General features: G+C 42.9%; 1 protein-coding gene and 1 long non-coding RNA gene across 3 annotated transcripts in view; one reads left to right on the top strand and one right to left on the bottom strand.

Moving 5' to 3' along the window:
• The window catches only part of BCR (BCR activator of RhoGEF and GTPase), a 100807-nt gene that overhangs the window by 27252 nt on the left and 54268 nt on the right, over window positions 1-19287 (top strand). The gene's annotated exons all lie outside the window — the stretch shown is intronic.
• Window positions 1-19287, bottom strand: part of LOC135575620 (uncharacterized) — a 106788-nt gene that overhangs the window by 48061 nt on the left and 39440 nt on the right. The window lies entirely within an intron of this gene.

Genomic DNA, 19287 nt, shown 5'->3' with positions numbered 1-19287 from the left:
ATGGAACTCCAGTTTAATAATGGCAGTTGCCATGCTGATAGCTGCCTTTAGGAATGTGTCAACAACTTAAAGCATTGGAGAATGCAGCGCATGAGCATAAATGAGAAGCACAGTTGCAGAAATGGGTTTAGGAATTCAGTTAATCTCTTTGTGTGTTTCTCAAAATGCTGCCTTTTTTTTTATTCCAGGGGACAAGTTTTTCTCTAGCATGATCTGCAGGGTGACATGGGTACAAGATATAAAACAAATGCGAATTTTAAAAGAGCATCTGTTCCGATATAGCTTGAGGTGATAACAAATCAAGACTTTACGCTGCTGTGCAACTTCTCTGCCTGTGGACAACAACATACGCAGTTAAGGTGCACCAAATAACTTTTCACACACCCTTCTTAAATCATACCATTGTATTTTGGGACAAAATAAGATGCAGGACTTTGTAATTTCCTGGCATTTGTTGAAGTGCTAGAACTACAGTATATTTTTAAACCCTCACCTCTTCTTTATTACTCAATCCCCACTCTGACAGTTTGAAGTGTTGCTACCAGTGTCTCCCTGCAAAGGATGAGATGGCAAAGCTTCCTTATCTGTCAGACTGTGGTCTTCAAATTCCTTTGTGTTAAAGAGAATTAGTGTGGCTATGGCTGGTTTAAAAAGCTTTGCCACTATGTGTTGCTCTCCAAAGAATGGTTATGCACATCAGCTATTTGCCCTCGGTTTTGCTAGGCAGAACTAGTTTCTTTCCTGTGGAATTATATGATTTGGTTACTTCTTGAGCCTAAAATAACGTGCCCTGTTAGTAAGCTGAGGCTTGCTGAAGAGCATTTGCATCTTCCACTCTTCAGCTTGTCAAGTGTTCAGATTATCCTTGCTTGTGTTCTGCTGGTAGAGACCAGGTGGAAAATAATAAAGCCCCTGTGCTTATCTGTGGTCAGCACTGACTGAAAGGGAGGGCTTATCTATCCTCCCCATGTGGCCCAGAGGAAGCCAGGCTGAAGCAGTGAATCCCAGTTCTTAACAACAGGAAAAAACAGAATTTGACTTAAAGGGCATGATTGATTTGAGACAACAAAAAAAGACACCAAATAATTGGGATTGGTGTCAAGTGGCTGCAGCTATATTTGTGGTCTGCTGAGGTATGGCAGTGACCCAGCTGCCTTCCTGCTGCAAATGCTGAGCTGCTGGAGCAGCGGAAACCACTCAGGCTGAACCAGCAGTCTGGTCATTTGTGCTGGAGGTCAAAGAGCATCATCCTATAGATTTATTTTTATTTATTGAAATGTCATTCTGTAGAAGCATGCATAGCAGGTTTCACCTCAATGTAGACAGTGAGGCTCCAGATTGTCTTTATAGAGCCTGTGTGTGTGAGCGGAGGGATGGTGGTGGGACAGACAGGGCCTGGCTTAATCTTTGTGAAGCTTCCTCATGTTGCAGTGCCTTGACAGTGGATGTGATGTTGTATTTCAGAGTATGATTTTTAAGACAAGTGGAGGATGTGTGAGAGAGGGATGCCCTCATACAATGACCTTCCTACCTGTGAGCTCTCAAAATAATAATGCATAAGCATCGAAGAAGATGCCAAGTCAATTACTGTATAAGCTTGTCTGTAGACTGTCTACTGGGACAGGCATCCACGAGGGCGTGCACAGGGGTAAAAACTATAAGCATTATGAATTTATGACTGCAGTTTTTTCTCCATGTCCTTGCAGAAGCTTTGATAAAAGGATTGGTAATAGGAAAAGGAAAACAGGAGTCAAGCATGGCATCCAAAAGAGCTTGATTATAAAATAGTGCATTACATCTTAGCGATGATGGAGAAATAGGTAAGATTTTGGGGATCTTGGATTTATGTAATTCTGAAATTCTGCTGTTGTGTATTGCAGTGTGTTTTACTTGTTTCTATAGTGACTTAGAGGTGTCCAATTTTCCTTGTCTCAGAAAGCTGTTCCTGAATGATGCTTTGGAATTTCCCTTCTTTCCGACTGAATAATCTGGTCCTTAGCTATGTAGGGATCTTAACTCACCAAACACTCTCCGCTATGAAAATTGTTTTGTTGAGTATGTACATTCTGGCAAGCAGCTAGTCTAAGAGGAGTTAGCTGTTGCAGGTAATGTTAACTTCACTTTTGCCCAAAGATCTCCCTTTTTTTATTTTTTAACTTCTATGTTAAAATTCCAAGCATAAGTAGATATTATTTCAGTTTAAAAGTGGATGAAGTCAAGGCATTGCTGGGTGTGAATCTGGTTCTTCCTAGAGTCGTAACTGTTCACTTGCTGAAGAAAATATGCTGATCTCCTTAGCTGTTGTCTTTCTGTCACATGTCCCGATAGTAATGAATAAAATAATAAATTTAGTATGTCTGTACATTTCAGAAAGATAAAAAGTAAAGGAAAAACTTGGTCATTGGACAAACTGCCACATTTCTAAAATACTTGGGCTCATCCCTATTACATGAAAGGAATTGCTGTCCCAAATGGTTAAACATAAAGGGATTAGATACACAGCACAATTTTTGTGCCTTGTGTTGTCTTAGTAACCACAGTGCCACACTGTCAAACCTTGCAAAAGAGTTTCCTGGACACTTTTCCAGTGATTGCTGTGAACCACTGACTCTAATTTTTTTTTTTCAGTCAGACTTTGTACATACACAAGATACAGAGAAGTACAAGTTGTTTGTGCCACTTCTCATGAATAATGAACTGCCCAAGTAATACTGGAAGCAGTGATAGGTTTTGCCACTTTCCGGAGGAGTCTGATTGCATTTAGAGAGCTGTAATGTTTCGAGCAATCAAATTTAAGTTACTGGAATGCTCCTAATTTCCAGCAGTCTTGGAGGCGTGGAAAGTGCATTCTGCCCTGGATTTCATGCGTGCCAGGACTTCCGTTCTCCAGCTGTCATGCACTGAGAAGCCACCTTCTCTTTGCCATCCTGTCTCTTTGCATTGAATTCTCTGTCTGTCACCAGCTTTTCTCCTCTTCATTTTCTCCTCAGTTTAGATTTTTGTTCTTGCCCTTGCAGAGAGATGCTTGCCTAAATTAAGCTTTATTCCTCCTATTTTGCAGCTCTAGCTCACTCAGTGCAAACCTGTTTCCCTGTAAGTTAATTATATCCTTTGTGGTAGAATTTTTATACAATTCTTAGTTTCTGGGATCATCCATTAATTACTGCCAGGAGAGGCATTAACTCATGTGCACGTATAACCTATTATGCAGCCGGCGTTAGATGTGTTCCTATGTAAGGAGGAAAAAACGTTTCAATTCCTCTAATGCAGTAAAATTCTCTGTAGCTAGGAATTCCTGACCCTTTGGATGGAATACTGAAGGAGCACTCAGAAATTATTGGGATCGTCTGCTCAAGCAAAACAATGTTGTTTGATGGGTTTCTGTTTAAAGCAGCTGCTTTTTTATATCTTTTATTTCAAACCTTTTCTGCAGTCTTTTCTTCCATTTGTTCTGGACAGTGCTGCAGGATGTCTGTGCTCAGTTTCTTGCAAGTAACGACATCCCAAGAAATACCACTTATTTTTCCACGTGTGAGCTCTTTTCATCAGTGATTGAGGGCCTTGCTCTGTTGGACCACTCTCATGGGCTCTGCTGCTTAGAGATTGGAAGAGCTTTTGGCATTGGATACTGTTGTGTATAATACTTTCCTCCTATACAGCATGAGAACAGAGGGAAAGACTAGCACTAGGAACAGGGAAATAGGTTTGACTAGACCTGTTGTTGTAAGTGATTAAATATATAAAGTAAGTAACCGCAGTAGTGGATTATGCTAGTTTTCAGTTACACGTGGTGGAACTGAATGGGAACCTATAAGCATTTAAAGAAACTAAGCAGGAGTGACTTGTCCGAGGTTGTTTCCTCCTCTTTTACTGAACTCAATAACCATGGGCAGTGGAGGGGGGAAGATTTAAAATACCCAAGAACTAGCTAAGGAATAACTCCTGACATAAAGGCTTCTATTCATGGCTTCTTTCCCCCACCCCCTTCTTGCTTCCCTTAAATTTGTGTTTTATACACAGCATTTCGGCCTATTAGTTATGCTTTTTTTAGTAGCTTCAAAATGGGAATGTGGTGTTTTGAGGCTAGGTACAAAACCACAAAACTAGCTGAGCTGATTGCATGGTGCCTAAAGCTTCCTGCACATGAGGCAGCCTTGGCCTCCTGTTGTTTGCAGGCATCCAGATGTGCAGGGCTGTGTACATGACCCATGCTGTTGCATTCTTAGGATCTCAGTAATGTATGGACATCATTCAATAGGAAAAGTGGATTATTAACAATTCAATAGAGGTGAGAATCCCTGCTGGATGTGTCCTCTTCCAAGTTTCTTAGGAAGCTGCATGGGACAACCTGTGGTGTTGCAGGCCCCATGTCCTGGCGTCCATACAGCTGTAGGGTGTAACATTCTTCTTCTTTTATGAAAATGCTTGTGACAGTGAAATGGGAATATTTACATACAAAAACTTCTCCAGCCTTGGCTTCTTGGCAGAGAATGTGTTCTAAGCAAGAGAAGTCTGAGGTTCTTGGAAGATACCAGGCAAGAAGGAGCTTTACATTCTGGTCAGAGAGAAGCAAGGGGGAGAGGCAAGCCTGTTGTATCTAGCAGGCAGATTAGAGAGGAAGTTCTTCTGCTGAGAGGGACATTTTAATTCTGGACTATTTGTATACCTGAAAGGTGAGTCTGGGCTTGAATAAGAAATTGCATATCCAGAGGGGAGCTCATTTTGCAATATGGTCATCCAAGTTTTTGCTGAGAGGTGCATTTTAAACACCTGTCTTTTGAATGCACAAGCTTTCTTAATGCCTGCTAACGCATATCTCTCTGCATTCCGTATATAAGGCACAGCATGATTGCCTGTGCTCCCATGTACCAGTAGTATCCGCTGGTTGTTTATATGCACCTGGTGAGAAATAGCATCAATCAGTAATGTCCTTGTGAGACTAGTTCATGAGATGCCAAGATGTGATGGTCTCTGGTAAACACTGGTTCCCCTTGTGCCATTTGCCTGCCCTGGTGTGGAGGAGCGGGACCTAAGCCTCCTGTGTTTAAGGCGTGCTCTGGGGTTAAGCACCATTTGTTGCACTGCTAGTAGCTGTAGAGTTAATACTGTCATCCAACAAGACCCCCTGTTGCAGTAACTGCTTTTCCCTGATTCTCCAAGAGTGTTCATCCCTAGCGAGTGCATGCTGGGTTGTTATGCCTCTGTTACCTAGTGTCTGTGTCATCCCCTAACACTGTCTGCTGGGAGAACTGCCAACCTCATGGAAAGAGCCCCCTCTGAGAGTGGCTGATAGCCAGTAATCCCTTTAGAAAAGCATGCGCTGCGAGACTGCTGTGCTGCAGATTCTGCTGTTACTAAATTTTGCATTTCACCTTTGGCTTTTTGCCAGGTCCCATGGGGAACTTGGTTTCCAAGAGGCAGACAGAGAAAAGGAATAGTGGCTGCCCTTTGCTAGGAGCCTGTTCATCAGTGCCCATCCTTCCTGGAGGGGGGGAGGCAGCTGTGGAAGGAGGCTCACATGTTAGGCTCAAGTCCTCATAACTAAGACTCAATAGCAGCAGCAATACTTTGTGGTACTCTATTAAAATAGTCCCTTGTATGAGCACTTCAGGTCCTGAAACTCTCACTGCCTTTGCTCCTGTGACCCTTTGTGCCTCTTTGAGGCAGAACAGCTGCTATGCATGACTCAAAGTTAACTCCAGGTTTGGTTTATGATTAAATCTCCAGGCTTTGGAAGAGGGACCTGGCAGTTATGAGGTCCCATGGGGACTTGTAGAGAATAAGCGTAGTGACTAAGGTTGAACAGCCAAGTCCTTTGGTTAACATCCAGTTTGTGTGATGTCCAGGCCATCGTACTGCCACCCTTCGACAAGAGTCAGCTGCTTTTTTTCCCTTCTTATCCCCTCCCATTTGTCAACATCAGGTCCTAATCGTAGGCAAATGAGAAGATGTACCTAATCTTGCACTAGAGTTGGACAGAGTGTGGATCCTCCTGCTCCTGTTGAAGAGGGGTGTTCTAATCAAAGGCAAGAGACCCCATCTGCTTGACATAAAATTGAGGACTGAGTACTTGAATCTTTGAGAGGTAGTAGAGGTAGGCACAAGGGTACACTGGCTTCATCTAGGAAGTTCTCAGCTTGCTGACAGAATTCAGCCTTCAGTTTAATGAAAGGTTTGTTTTAAGACTCATCAATACACATGGATCATCAGTGCAGGTGCTTATGAAACTTCGCATTTTTTCTTGGCTGTTACATTCAGGAGTCAGGAGTTACATTATGCAAAACGAATTAGTTATGTTTGTTTAGTTTCTCTTCTGTCATTCCCATCTGTTAAAAACAAACCTATAAACAAAAGTGAGGTTATTCCATCATTTTTCATCTCCTCTAGGCTGCTGTTAAAAGGCAACTTGCCCTTTATAAAATGATCAGTTGGTACTGAGCTCCAGCCCTTTTTTATTTTAGAACAGAAGATGCATGTTTCACTTCCTGTAGCTCCTTTGTGTGTTGCCACTTGTGGTCCACAAGCCCCAAGTTGCTGAAGTGAAACTAACAACTCAAACGGTTGTGAATTGAGAAGAAGAAAGTGCCTGAGGATATTTGTCATCTTGTGTGAACTGTATTTCTTCCATTACTACTTGATGTCATTCTCTGTGGCATCTTTAACACCTGCCATTTTAATTGTCTACATTCTTGATTGAAAGCTTCTTGGCCAAGGATCTAGGCTAAAATTTGCTCAAGTAGCTTGGGTCAAAGTTGTTTTTTCATTAATTACTTGGGCTGATGAGGTGCCAGTGTGGTCTCAAAAATTCAACCCTATGATCTGTACCAGTACTCGCCATTTAATTCACCTTCCCAAGATACCTTCCTCCTTTTCTATTTTTAATGTTTTGGGTTTTAGGAGGACAAATGCGTCTTTGTGTGAGAAAAGGAGCCTCTTGAAGGTGGTTGTTCTTGTTTTGTGATAGTGATGTTCTAAAAAGGATTTCCGTTGCCACGTACAGGTTTGTAGTAATATATGTGCCCACAGTGCTGGGTGGGTGTATTTTATGAACTATGTTAAATCTGTACTGGCATGCACCACTCTGAGGAAGTAAAATCCCAGGCTGAGGGGTGGTTTTGGTCTGTCTTCCATTCTGGCCAATCCAACTCTTGGGGCAGGAACCAGCTTTCCACTTTATGCGAGTGGATATCCCGCTTGGCACATCAGATAGCTAGTCCCATGTTGCACCTCACAAGTAGCATTTCTGTCTTTCTGCTGTAGTAATATTGACAGGAATCTTGTCTTGTCCCACTAATTCTTCAGTTATCTCAAGCCTATCAAAGTACATGAGTCTGTCAGACAGTGTAGTTGTTGTTTAAAAATGCTGCTGAAAATTAAAGTGAAGCATTAATCCAGGAAACATAGCGGCGTGCAGACGTTTTGTAGAAAACAGTTACTGTACTGTTAAACAGTATCTGCTCTGTGCAGCTTGCAGTCTGAAACGTCAGAACTTCTATTTCAGGGCTGTGTCAAATTGCTTGAAGCTTTTTAGGGCTGGACCAAGCATCAACTCAACACGTCTTCCAAGTTTCTGTAAAAGTCCTAGTAAAACAGTATCTAAATATAGTGCTGATGTGCAAGTGCTCTGTTATTCTTCCCGTTGTGTTATACTTGCTTCTGTTTGTAGGTTTATTCTATTTGAAGAGGGTTAGGGTTTTCTCTGAAGCTTTTACTCAAAATATTTGACTGCCTACAACATGATACGAAGAACAAGAAATTAAAACAAATAAATACATTTCCCATAAAAGGAAGGAAGACATGAGGCTGCTAAGCTTTAGAGCAGCCAGCAGCCCACAGCTGTGCTGTATGGAGAAGCAGAGCCATCCTTCTGGGTGTGTGCTCTTCTACTGGTACAAAGCTTAGCTGTATGTACAATTTACGCAGTTGAGAGTAAGCATCTGTGCCTGACTAATCTTTTTCCCTTCCAAAATGGTCCAGTCAAGTCAAAACCCATGGCCTGGATTCTTACCCTCTGATGGGGGGAGCGTAACTGTGAGGATTTCTTCCGTCGTCAAGCGATTGATCCCCTTCCAGTAAGCAGTTTATCCCGTCTAAGATTTTTGTCTGCTTCCGGACATACCTCCGGACTACATAAGGAGTTTAGGTTGACACCATTCCTAAATCTGTTCTTTGTGGGTAAGTGAGGTGAAACCAGCTTCCAGTGCAACACAATTTGATGTGAATTTGTATTTCCCCATCTCTGTTAACTTTAATTGAATGACAACAAGGAATTATTTAGGTCTCTATTTTTTCTAAGGTCAGTATGCTGAGACCATATGTGTACTTATAATGCAGCTGGGCACAAAGTTCTGTTCTTGCTGCACAGAAAGGGCTTTTGGAAGCTGTGTCTGGCTTGAAGATTTTGGGGGTTGTCTCAAAAATGTGAGGTTTTTCTCTTCGTAGCTGTAGGTGGGTTTCCTTAGGGCTTCTCTTAGTGGCTCTTGAATTTGTAGATTATATTTCCTGTGAAAATACAGATTTCAGTGTGAATTCATGCATGGTATCTTAGAGCCAGGGTTTCCACGGCCACTATTCAGATGGCAGTCGCGGGCATTCAGGCCTGCTCATTGCTTTGGCTGAGCACAAGATGCTTTTAAGCCCCTAGTTTGAATGCTGCAGTGACCAAAGGGATGAGCGCCTCGCTGGTCCCTGACACGAGGGCAGCCGGTTCCGATCACCGCCTGCCTGCTGGGGGCTTCCCATGGCTGCTCAGGCAGCTGATCCAGCAATGTTGCTGTTGATAGCTCATGCAAGGCAGCTACTTCACTTACTTGCCTTTTAAATGCTTTGTTCTCTAGCAAAATGTTGCTTGTAAGGAGGGAGGGAGGAGATCCCAGGCTGTTTATCTGCTAAGTAGGTCGTAATTCTGGTAAATAATTGATTTTTTTTAATTTTTTTTTTCAGAATTGAAATCAGGAGCAGGCCTTAAGTACTGGTATCATACCACTGTGATTATCAGTCCTGGAATTTCAGTGTTTCATCTTGGGGAATGGCTGCCTGGCTCTTGGGAGGGGGATGCCACTGGAAATAAAAGCAGAAAGTAACTCTAAAACCACAAGGAGAAAATATTTCTTTTGCTGCTGTATTGTTTTTAAAGTCTTCTTGCTTTGAACTAGCTCCTCTGGAATAAAATTATTCTCTAGATCTGCTTTTGGCTTGTGTTACGCTCTGGACTAGCTGCTCAGACTCTCTCTTTACCTGTTTTTATTAAGCAATGGAATTTGGAAATGAGAGTGTTAACAGCACCATCACCGGCTGTGTCTGCTCTGTGTGTGAGTGTCCATGCTGTCCTGATTAATCTTTTAAACTCTTACCGTGCTGTGCGGACTGCTCAGTAGGAGCCTGGTGTGGATTCTTTAGGTTCAGCCTGTATTTTGGCACTGCCAAATCCTGTTCCCAGATAGCTGGGACAACTAATCAATCATCTGTTGTGGGGATGTGTGTGTACATGTATGTTTATGTATGCACACTTAGCGTATATATTTTGTTTCTTGACACTTTGTGTCCAGAGTGTTTCCCTAACAAGTTTCCTTCCCCACTAGTGAAAGAGAAGGCCTTGTGCAGGAAAGTGAGGTGTGGGGACACACCCCACCTGAAAATGTGTTTATTTTGTGACTTGCTGGGTATGAGTCCTCACTGTTGACCATCCTTAGCGACATCATGTGCAGTGCAGCAGTAACTCAAAGGCTTCTCTAGGGCCTAGAGCAGAGAGCTGCTTCCACGATTAATTCCTCCTCCTGCTTGGCCCCCTTCTCCTGCACCAGCTGATCTGAATTACAGCCTCTGAGCGCCCTTGAAGTGTGTGGCAGTCACACATGTCTGCACAGGCTTCCAACCCTGCCTGGCTCTGTGTGCCTCTGCACATCCACAGCTCTTCTGGAAGCATTCGGGAGCCACAAGAGCACAGTTCTTGGTCTTGGTGCAAAGTTACTGTTTGAAACTACTTTGTGACTTTCTGGGCATGCAGACCTCTAATCTTTTTGCTTTGAGAGCAAGAGCTCTGTGTATACAGGTTTGGGTACAGAAGAAAGCTTTTAGGGGATACCATCACTTACATAGGTTGTTGCATCTTAGTTGGGACTGGTGTGGTCCTTTTCTCCCGTGCATGAATTTCATTGGCACTTTAGTGCTTTCCCTTGGCATAGCTTCAAAATCACTTGTTGGCTTATTCATGCTGTGGGATGGCAGGTCTTAACGCAGTGGTTTTGCAACACATCTGTGTTACCAGAATAAGCTCCCTCTTATTCCATATTTTAATAAAATCTGACCAGCAATGAATCAGTCAGTGATACTGCAGTGTAAACCAGCATTGTTGGTGTCTGAAGGAGTACACCATGAGCTCAGACAGAGATCTTGCCTCTTATCTGCTCTTCAGCTTCCCTGAGAACTCCAACTGGCACCAATGTGCAGCTTGTTCTTGAATCATGTTTTTCTGAACTTCTTCTTCACAATCAAAATAATGAAAGGAGGACTCCACTTCTAAAAGCAGATTCTGCAAAAGAAGCATGAGTTTGGGAGGAAAGGATGGCATGTGAGGTGAGACCTTACTAGCCCAGAACAAACCATGACATGTGACCTCAACTACCTTCATCTTACCTAGTATTTTCAAGGAAAAAGAGATGGGGAGTAGATGGTGTTTATTAATGCTGGTAAGGAGCTGTGTTCTTCCTTCCACATCTTTAATTAAGAAAAAAAGAAGTTTCTATAACTACCTTGCTATGGTTATGAGTGACACAAAACTTGTTTTTACTTCTCCAGCCAGATGACAGGAAGACACTGAGCTCGGGCAGCAGCTGTGTTCAGAAAAGGTTGTTAGTGGTGTAGGCAGAGCCATCTGCCTAGCAAGGCATTTAGCTGGGCTTGCTTGTTCCAGGCCAAGATGGTAAATCAATAGCTTATTTTTTTTGCAGCGTAACAAGTAAGATGTCAATGGCTAAATTAACAGCGTAAACAGGAAAATGGTGGCTAGCTTTATTGGCTTCTGAGTGTCCTGTCTGCGCTAGTGAGAAAGCAAAACAACATTAAAAAAAAAAGCCGAAGCAACTCATCCTGGAAGAGGTTGAAGATTTAGAAACATTTACTGTTCTTTTTTTAATAGACTTTAACACCCCCTGCTACCTGGGGCTGGTCCTCCCTTCCCTTCTCACAGACTGTCAGTTCAGTTAAACTCTTGTTTTAACAGGCGCTTTCCTCTCTGCATGGCAGGACTTTCGGTCTGCTCTGGTTAAATACCGGAAATGGAATATATACAGCGTGGGGTTTTTAGTTAACAGATCATGCTGTGGCAACGGGTCCATTTTGTTTCTATTAATTTTCTAATCTCTTCTACCTCTCTGGAGATTCCTGTTGCCAAACATTTTTTGAAGTGGCTGCAGAACTCTGAGACCATTGTGAAGAGCAAAATAGTAAATAGCATGCTGGTTGTGGGTAGAATTTTCATCCACTCACCTGACAAATGATAGCGCCATACTAGATATGTAGCCACCTCAATGTAGTTAGTACGTGCATTTTCCTTTTAGGCTTTGTTACTTTTTAGAAATGAAACCAAGGCTGTAGTTTGAGCACAGCAGTAGGGCTGACCTGAACAGTCACATTTGCTCCATCCCACCTCTGTGCTCAGTTAGGCTGATGCATTGTGTGGAGATGATCAGTGAAATGGAACAGGGAACTGCTCTGGCTCATAAAATAACACTTTTGCTGGTTATTTTTAGCTTAGCCAGCTCCTGCTGTGGTTTGTGCTCCCTGCAAACGTGTCTGTTACAGGACAGTCGGGGAGACACGGGCAGGAACCAACAAAGAGAGTGGAAATTGCTTAAATCCTAAAACTTTACCTGTCCTAATGCAGCCTCTGCTTTTGTTGAGAATTAGTCTGACTTGTAGGATTTTCTCCTTACAGCTGTGTGTGGTTCATTGTTGTTTGTTTGTTTGTTTCTTTAACCTTATTTTTCATGGAAATCTTTTCTGTATTTCAGTCAGCTTAGACCTCCTATCTAGTCAGTGCTAAAGCTTGTGGTGCCTTTGGTGCAAAGCCGCATGTACTTACGGATGTATCTACCTGTCCGTGGTTTTTTGTACTGAAAAATGTCTTTAATTCTGAACAACCAGGCCTAAAATTTACTTTCTGCCTGTTAGACTTGCAGTGAATGAGAACAGCTAAACTTGGTGAACAATCCTGAGTAAGGAATGGAAAAGAAAACTGGAAAGACGTTCCAGTTTGCTCTGGGATTTACTTTGCCAAGAACATCCAGTGGCCTGACTGCCAACATGAACTGAACATTTAAACCTTTCCATCCTGCCTGGGAAAACACAGAACAGGAGAGGAATCTAAAGACACAGACCCTGGATGGAGTCACTTTCTGCTCCCTCCAAGGCACAAGTCTGAGAGGTATTTATCCATGTTATGGGATGTGCCATATGACTTAATGGTAAACATTTAGGAGAAACAATAAAGAAAAAAAAAAAAAAAAAGAAAAAAAGAAGGGCAACAGGAGTTTCATTGGTTGGGACCTGTGAGTTAAGTATTATCACACTCTTCCTTGAGTGAATGGTACCTATGCAGTTCAGTCCTGACCGGAATTTCTCTGTCGTTACCTGTTGCCAGCGTATTTGCAGCCAGTCATAGCAAGAACATATCTCATTCATATATGCATGTGTTTTACTCACTGATGTTTAGGGCTCTAAGTGATGGCAATTAAACCTTTGAAGTGCCTTGGAGGGCGTGTAGCAGCCAGTAGGACTTAGACATGATCAGCCAGCATAGAGAAATGTTCAGATCTTGCCTTCTGCAGTAACTACAGGTAACTTTCCTAATATTAGTTACATACAGCATGCTTGTAATATATCCTAAAATTTAATAATTGTGTGGAGACACCCTGTGTTTGAAAGGCCACATCTTCTAACCATGTAACCTGTCTTCCTCTTAATCAAACTGTTATCATCAGCTGGACTCCTCTGTCGAGTTTGTGGTGTGCAATGGTTGTGCTTCCCTCCCAGTATTTCAGTTTGATTGAAACCGATCCAAGTGCCAGATGTCTGACAGAGATGGGAATTTACACCTCTGCTTCTCTTTCCTTGCTGACCTCTGTGGCATGCACTGTGTCAAAGCCTGGCTGAATGTTATGTGTGGATGACAGCTTGGGCTATGCTCCTTGGCATCTAGCAGTCCAGGGCTGCTAAGCCGGAGTTGTCTGAAGCAGAGATGAGCAGCAGGGAAGTTGTGCTGGTTGGCAGAAGGGAAATATTTGGAACTTGCATGCTACAGTGCGGTGTTGCCTGGTAAAAGCTGGACTCTCCTGGATGATCAGGTTAGCTTCCTGAATTTTTTCTCATGATAATGGCTCTCACAGTAGCCTTGGTGAGCAGTTCTTTGTCCTGTGTGAGGATGCTTTAGGCTACCTGAGGTGGAGAATGATCTCAGTAGTGCCAGCTTTCATATGGCTGGTTTATGGAATGTCAGTCTGCATGGGTATTAGATCTGTATGAATGTTAAAGTCTCCCCAGGAAAATGCCAATCAGAGCAAAATGCAACAGCATGTCTCAGTAACAGACTGCTGCCAACAGATCCAACCTGTCCTCTAGTGTCTGCGTGAAATCTTTGTGGAATATATAGGCAGATTAAAGAACTCTGATCTTTTTTAGATATTTAATGATCTGAGTTTGACACACCTAAAAGATTAAAAGTGGACTGCAGTTAATTCATCCAAAGACTTAAGGGCGCTGCCTGCTACAAGGATAAAGCTCAGCTGTGGTAGAGACAGAAGTTTCTTGGAGGCTGGTTAATGTCTATGGCCTGAGATCCCCCAGGGGAGGGAGGGTGGAGAGAACCACCAGCTGTCTTGCTGCTTCCACAGGCGAGGTACTTTCTTAGTCTTCTGTCTCGAAAGTAAGATGCAGTTCTCAGTCTCTACATACACACATACATTCACATGCACACATACACACCCTTACCCTTAGAAGAAAATTAATCACTGGGTAAAATTTACATGTGACAGATACTTTTTTGTGCAGCCATTTAACATGCCACAGAAAGATGACCTATTACAATGGGAGGGGGGAAGATGCAAACCTGAAAGGGATATGGTGATTTCAGAAAATCTTCTGAAGTTTTGGATTCACATAACTCCTTTTTTGGTTGCTGTACAAGCTGTAGTGGTCATTCCAGTGTCCAGCTATGTATTTAGAAACTTCCCTTGCTGGGGTACTGTTCCCCTTTTGTCTAATTCCCTAAAGAGAGTTTCTTTGCGCAATGTCAACACACAGCGTGCTTTCAGAGCCCACTTCGTGTCTGCCTGCAGAAGCAAAACTGCGGCTTGGCTGCATTGTCCAAAACCGCTTGTTTAAGTCTGCCTTGGTTTCGTGTGCTGATGGGTGTTTCCTGCGGGTGGGCTGTGTTGGATATTTCACTGCAATTCTACTTCTTCAGCCCGTGTTCACAAACAGCTTGTTCAGCAGTGATAAGCAAGATCATCCTCTGTGGACATTCTTCTAGGGCGAATGATGGAGTGCCTTGTAGGAGTCTATCAGCACCGATAGTTGGATTCTCTTCATGCGCTTAATGGAGAAATACAGCTTGAGGCCATAGGCAGGCTTGGAGCTAGCTTTTGTTGCTCTTCGCCTTTCTGTTTTTGTGCTCATCTAATAGCAAAGAATGAATTTGCAAACTAATGGGATTTTTTTTTTGTTGCTAAGTGAATTGGTTTTGTATTGAGCGGGGGCTTCAGGTTTTGCTACACATCTTTACATGTAGATGTACTGTCTTTACACACAGATACAATGCATGAAGGAGAGAGATTGTTTTGAATCTGTTCAGCATTGTATCAGAGCCTTTTCTTCATCAGTCTGCAGAAGAATAAAGCCATAGGGATGTGACATGGCAAACACATCTAATTTTTTTCCTTTGGTACCTGGATCTTTCTGGGACACACTTCTGATATAGGTGGACAGCATAATTATTGTTTGTAGATCTCAGTTTTGTGCAAAAGCGTACAAAGTATTGAGTGTACTGTTTCCTGGGTTTGGAGATGATTCAGAAGGTATCAAGGAAATAAGCAAGATGCTTAGTTTTCCATAGTTCAACTCTTCTATTTTTTAGTAAGTCCTGATGTATTTCCTAGGCAACTGCATTCACAGCCCATGCACACTGATGCACTTCTACATGTGCTCAGCACTGGGCCCCAGTCCCTGATCCTTCTCCAAGCAGCCTGGCCAACACTAGGAAATGAAATGCCATGTTTCTGTATTGTTTATCACCAAGCAAACAGTAGCATGTAAAAATTCGAGCTAAGATCAGTAAGACATATTAGTAACTTAAAGGTTACAAAAAAAAAGTGTGGCATTCTGATAACTTATCCCCAAACAGCCACATGTAAATCCTGGGAACTGACTAAGCTTCAGCCTAAAGGAAACTTGGGCAGTGTTCTGCTAATACAATGTCTTCAGCTAGAGTACCAGCGTTTCAGTATACCTGCCCCAGAACTACCATGCATGTATCCTTTTGGTTTGGATATCTGTGCCACAAACTAGATCAGAGCACTGATTCAGCTTAAAAGGGAAGAGTCAAAGGTATTTTTCTTTGAGCTGGCCGAGTTCTTTATCTGCACCATAGATGTCTGTGGGGTTGCAAAACAAAGGGGTTAAGAAGGGAAAGGGCCATGCAGTGGTTTATGGCTTGGTGGGGGAAACCTTAAACTGCTATTGCTGCCAAGATGCATTGTCAAACCATGGCCTCACACATTCCCTGGCATAGAAACATAGAGTCAGAGGATGCAAACTGCCTTAGCTCTCTTCTGCTCTGCAGCTGCGGGAATGTTTTTGGAGTGAGTATAGACATTGCAAACTTGTGCTAGCCTTGGTACCACTTACAATGAAGCCACAGTGATGTGGGGCTTTGGCATGAGCTGCAACTCCCCCTCCTCCCCCAGGATTCTAGGTATTTACTTAGGCAGGCAGGTCTGAGCTGCTGTGGCTTCTCTGCTCTTTCAGCAGGATTACCTGGAGCACAGCTAGCTTGGAAGTCTCTCCGCACGCTGCTGTTAAACCTCTCAAGCAGCGATGGATGTTGTGATGCTGTGAAAGTATGACACATGCATTTGAATCATTGTGTGGCCCTGGATTAGATGCAGCTAATCTTTCTTTTTTTCTCAGAAGTTAATTTCTTTTTCCCTTGCTGCTTTCAAGTTAGATCTATGACTTGATTTCATATTCCCAAAGAATGAGTGTGGCACTCAGCAGGAAGGGTGTAGGCAACAGGACAAGGGAACAGTGTTGCTGTGCTGTCTCTGAGTGCCAGTGAATTTGTGACTAACTGTACATGTGTTAGATTCTTTCTTACCCCCCAACCAGATGAAATTTAAGGCAGTGAGGGAGAGGAGCAGTTTAAAAGAGAGGAGGAACAGGAAAATTAGGAAAAGGAATATTAAGTTTGGTAGAAAAAAAAAAAAAAGAAAATCAGAAGTAGAGTTCAGAAAGGTGAGAGGATGGAAGCAGTAACTGAGGAGGGCAGTGGTAGAACAGACTTATAAAAGCTGGAGCACAGCAAGGCCAGGGAGGCCATTGCTGTCAGAACCAAAGGTGTAAGTAAATGATTGAGTTTTTTAGCAGAGTCTGTTAATTGTTTGAGTTTATGTAGCCGCAGGTAGTTCATTGCACCTGAAGATCATGCTAGTGCAGGAGAGGGGAACTGTAGGAGAATGTCAGAGTGCCAGTGGCAGAAATAGCTACTCCTGAGTGCTCAGAGGGCTTGTTTCTGTAAGTCACAGCTGCTGCTCTTCTCTGTGGGATGGGACTATGGGACTCTTGCAGGTTACCTGAAGAGAAGGAAATAGGGATCCTGCTGGTGAGCTGAGAGGAGCACGACATGCAGGAGGTAGTGTCCCTACTAACCCTCTCTGGTGCTCTCTCAATACAACATATTTGATCCCATTGTCCTCATGTGCATACCCTTTTTCCTTAGTTGTCCGTTGTCAGTGATTTTCTGTTGTTCCTGTGTTTCATCTTTCTCTGGCTTTGACAGCTCAGTTTCTGATGACTTACTGGCTGGCCCTAAAAGAAGAATAAGAACCCTCTTAATGCCCACCCTGCCTGAGTCACTGGCTGAGAAACCAAGTGCCCTTGCTTGGGCCCAGCTGCTGTCTCTACTTGCCATCTACAAGAGGAGCACCCAGAGCAGCTGGAAGTGTCTGAGCAGGTGAACTCCTGGCTCCCATCTCCTTGCTCTCATCTTTTTGTGCCCAGGTAGAGCCTGAACAGCCTGTGCAGCGTTGTGCTGGGTTTAGATCTGAATAACTTAGTTTCCCTAGCAACAGTGGTCTCTTTAATCACAGAGATACAAGCCTACCTCTGCTATTAGCGTTAAGACTTGCGTAATGGATCTGGCTACAGTGATACTTTGCTTCTGTTGGAAAAATGGTAGAATAAAAGCAAGAAAGTCCTTCTGCCTTCAAGATAATTAAAATCTCAGTAGGTGGATTTCAGTGCTTTATGCAGCAATGATAGAAAGAAGAGAGATTAGAACTACCTCTAAGCTTTTTAATGTGTAAAGTATCCCTGGAGGATACAGAAATAAAGTTTGAAATTCTGTGTGGAGATTTCTGTGCACAGTTCTCACGGCAGGCTATGACACTGATAAATTCATGCCTGTTGAGATGCATTATTTTCATTTTTCTGGATAGGGAAGACAAAGCGATTCAAAGGTAGACTGAATCTTGTTGCAAAGCTGGGAATAAACCTCCTCTTCTGAGCCCAAGTCCTCCACCTGCCCTTTCCTACAGATTCAGATAAAGGTTTCCCTGTGCAGTAGGAGACAGAACATGTTATGCAAGGTAGAAGTGTGCAGCTTGCTTTTTAGCAGGAGAAAGTGCGAAAAGTGCAAATACTGTGATTCACTGCAAGCCTTTCTGCTAATATATTAGTCTGCATTCACTCCCTCATTAACAGAAGTGGAGCAAACTATAAACTTTGAAAGTGAGCATTGAGAGTGAAAGAAATATTCCTGCCTTAATTTCTGCACAGCAACATGGTCTCGTTACTACATGTGTGCAGGAGAAACTGGTTTGGATAAGAGTAGTTTGAAGAGACTTCTGAAGGAAAAAGAACTCTTACTTGATCAAGGGCATGAAGCCTCTGTAAGTGCCCAGTACTGATGTTCTTCCTTGGATAATGCCAATGTTGAATTGGCAGCAATACCTTGCAGGTTTCTTGGGTTAGAAAGTTGTACAAGGGACAGCTGAATGGAAAACAGATATCTGCACTCCTCCACTGAAGTTACAAGGTCTTAGGTTTGTTTGTTTGTTTGTTTTACATGGCATAATAGTGCAGAGATGCAAGGAGACACCCATCCTTCTTCCTGTTTATAATACTGGATTCTGGAGTTAAAATAGTCCCTTAACCTTCTGACCATGCATCTTGTGTGTGAAGAGGGTATTCTTACTTCTTTTCAGTGTTTCTTTGCCTGTTTAGGTAGCACAAGGTGGGGGCAATGCTGTTGTCTTCTCCATTCTTATAGCCAAAGAGCTTTTGAAAACTCCAGCATGAGATTTGTTTGGCTTGCAGGTGTTGTAGACATTATCCAACTTGGGGATACCTGAAAATCTCTTTCATTTGTGATTGAGCACCCTTATTTCAGCAACTCCCTTTCAAGCCTCCTTTTTACATAATCAGCTCAGTAGGATGTCTTCTAAGTGGCTGGGGAGCTCTAGAAAAAACATCTAGACAAAAGTCCCTTCCAGAGGACATGTGCTACCCTTTCTTTTTTCCCCTCCATTCCTGTGGTCTTGCAGAATTTAATGAGCCTTTTGAGGAACTTTGAGAGCTTGAGCACAAGGTAATACCGTGAGCAGGTGGGTGACTTAACTGATAGAGCTTGTTAAAGTAATATTGCCATGGTCCTTCAGCAGCCTAAAGGCCTCGTATACAGCTGTTACTTAGCTGGGTGGTATTTGGTATGAACCAGGACCGCGGCTCACTTCTACAGTGAGTTTATTGTTGGATTTTCAGTATATTGTTTGCGTAAATTCCCTAGACCAGCTCTCCCTCCTGAATAAGCCAAGTGGATCAAGTTTTATTCTGTTCCACACAAAGTTCACATCCTTTACTGGAATGAGTCATGCTTTAACTGAGTTTACTGTGAGGGAGGAAAGTGGGCTCTAAAATGTTACTCCTCCACCCTGCCTTAGTGATGTATAACAGGATTATTAGTATGCCTGGCAGCTGCTGCTTATTATTTTCACAGAACCTGGCTATTTGTGAAAA

Source organism: Columba livia, chromosome 17, assembly GCF_036013475.1.
Source record: "Columba livia isolate bColLiv1 breed racing homer chromosome 17, bColLiv1.pat.W.v2, whole genome shotgun sequence".
NCBI classification, from domain to species: domain Eukaryota; kingdom Metazoa; phylum Chordata; class Aves; order Columbiformes; family Columbidae; genus Columba; species Columba livia.
This window is presented reverse-complemented; position numbering and strand designations above follow the sequence as displayed.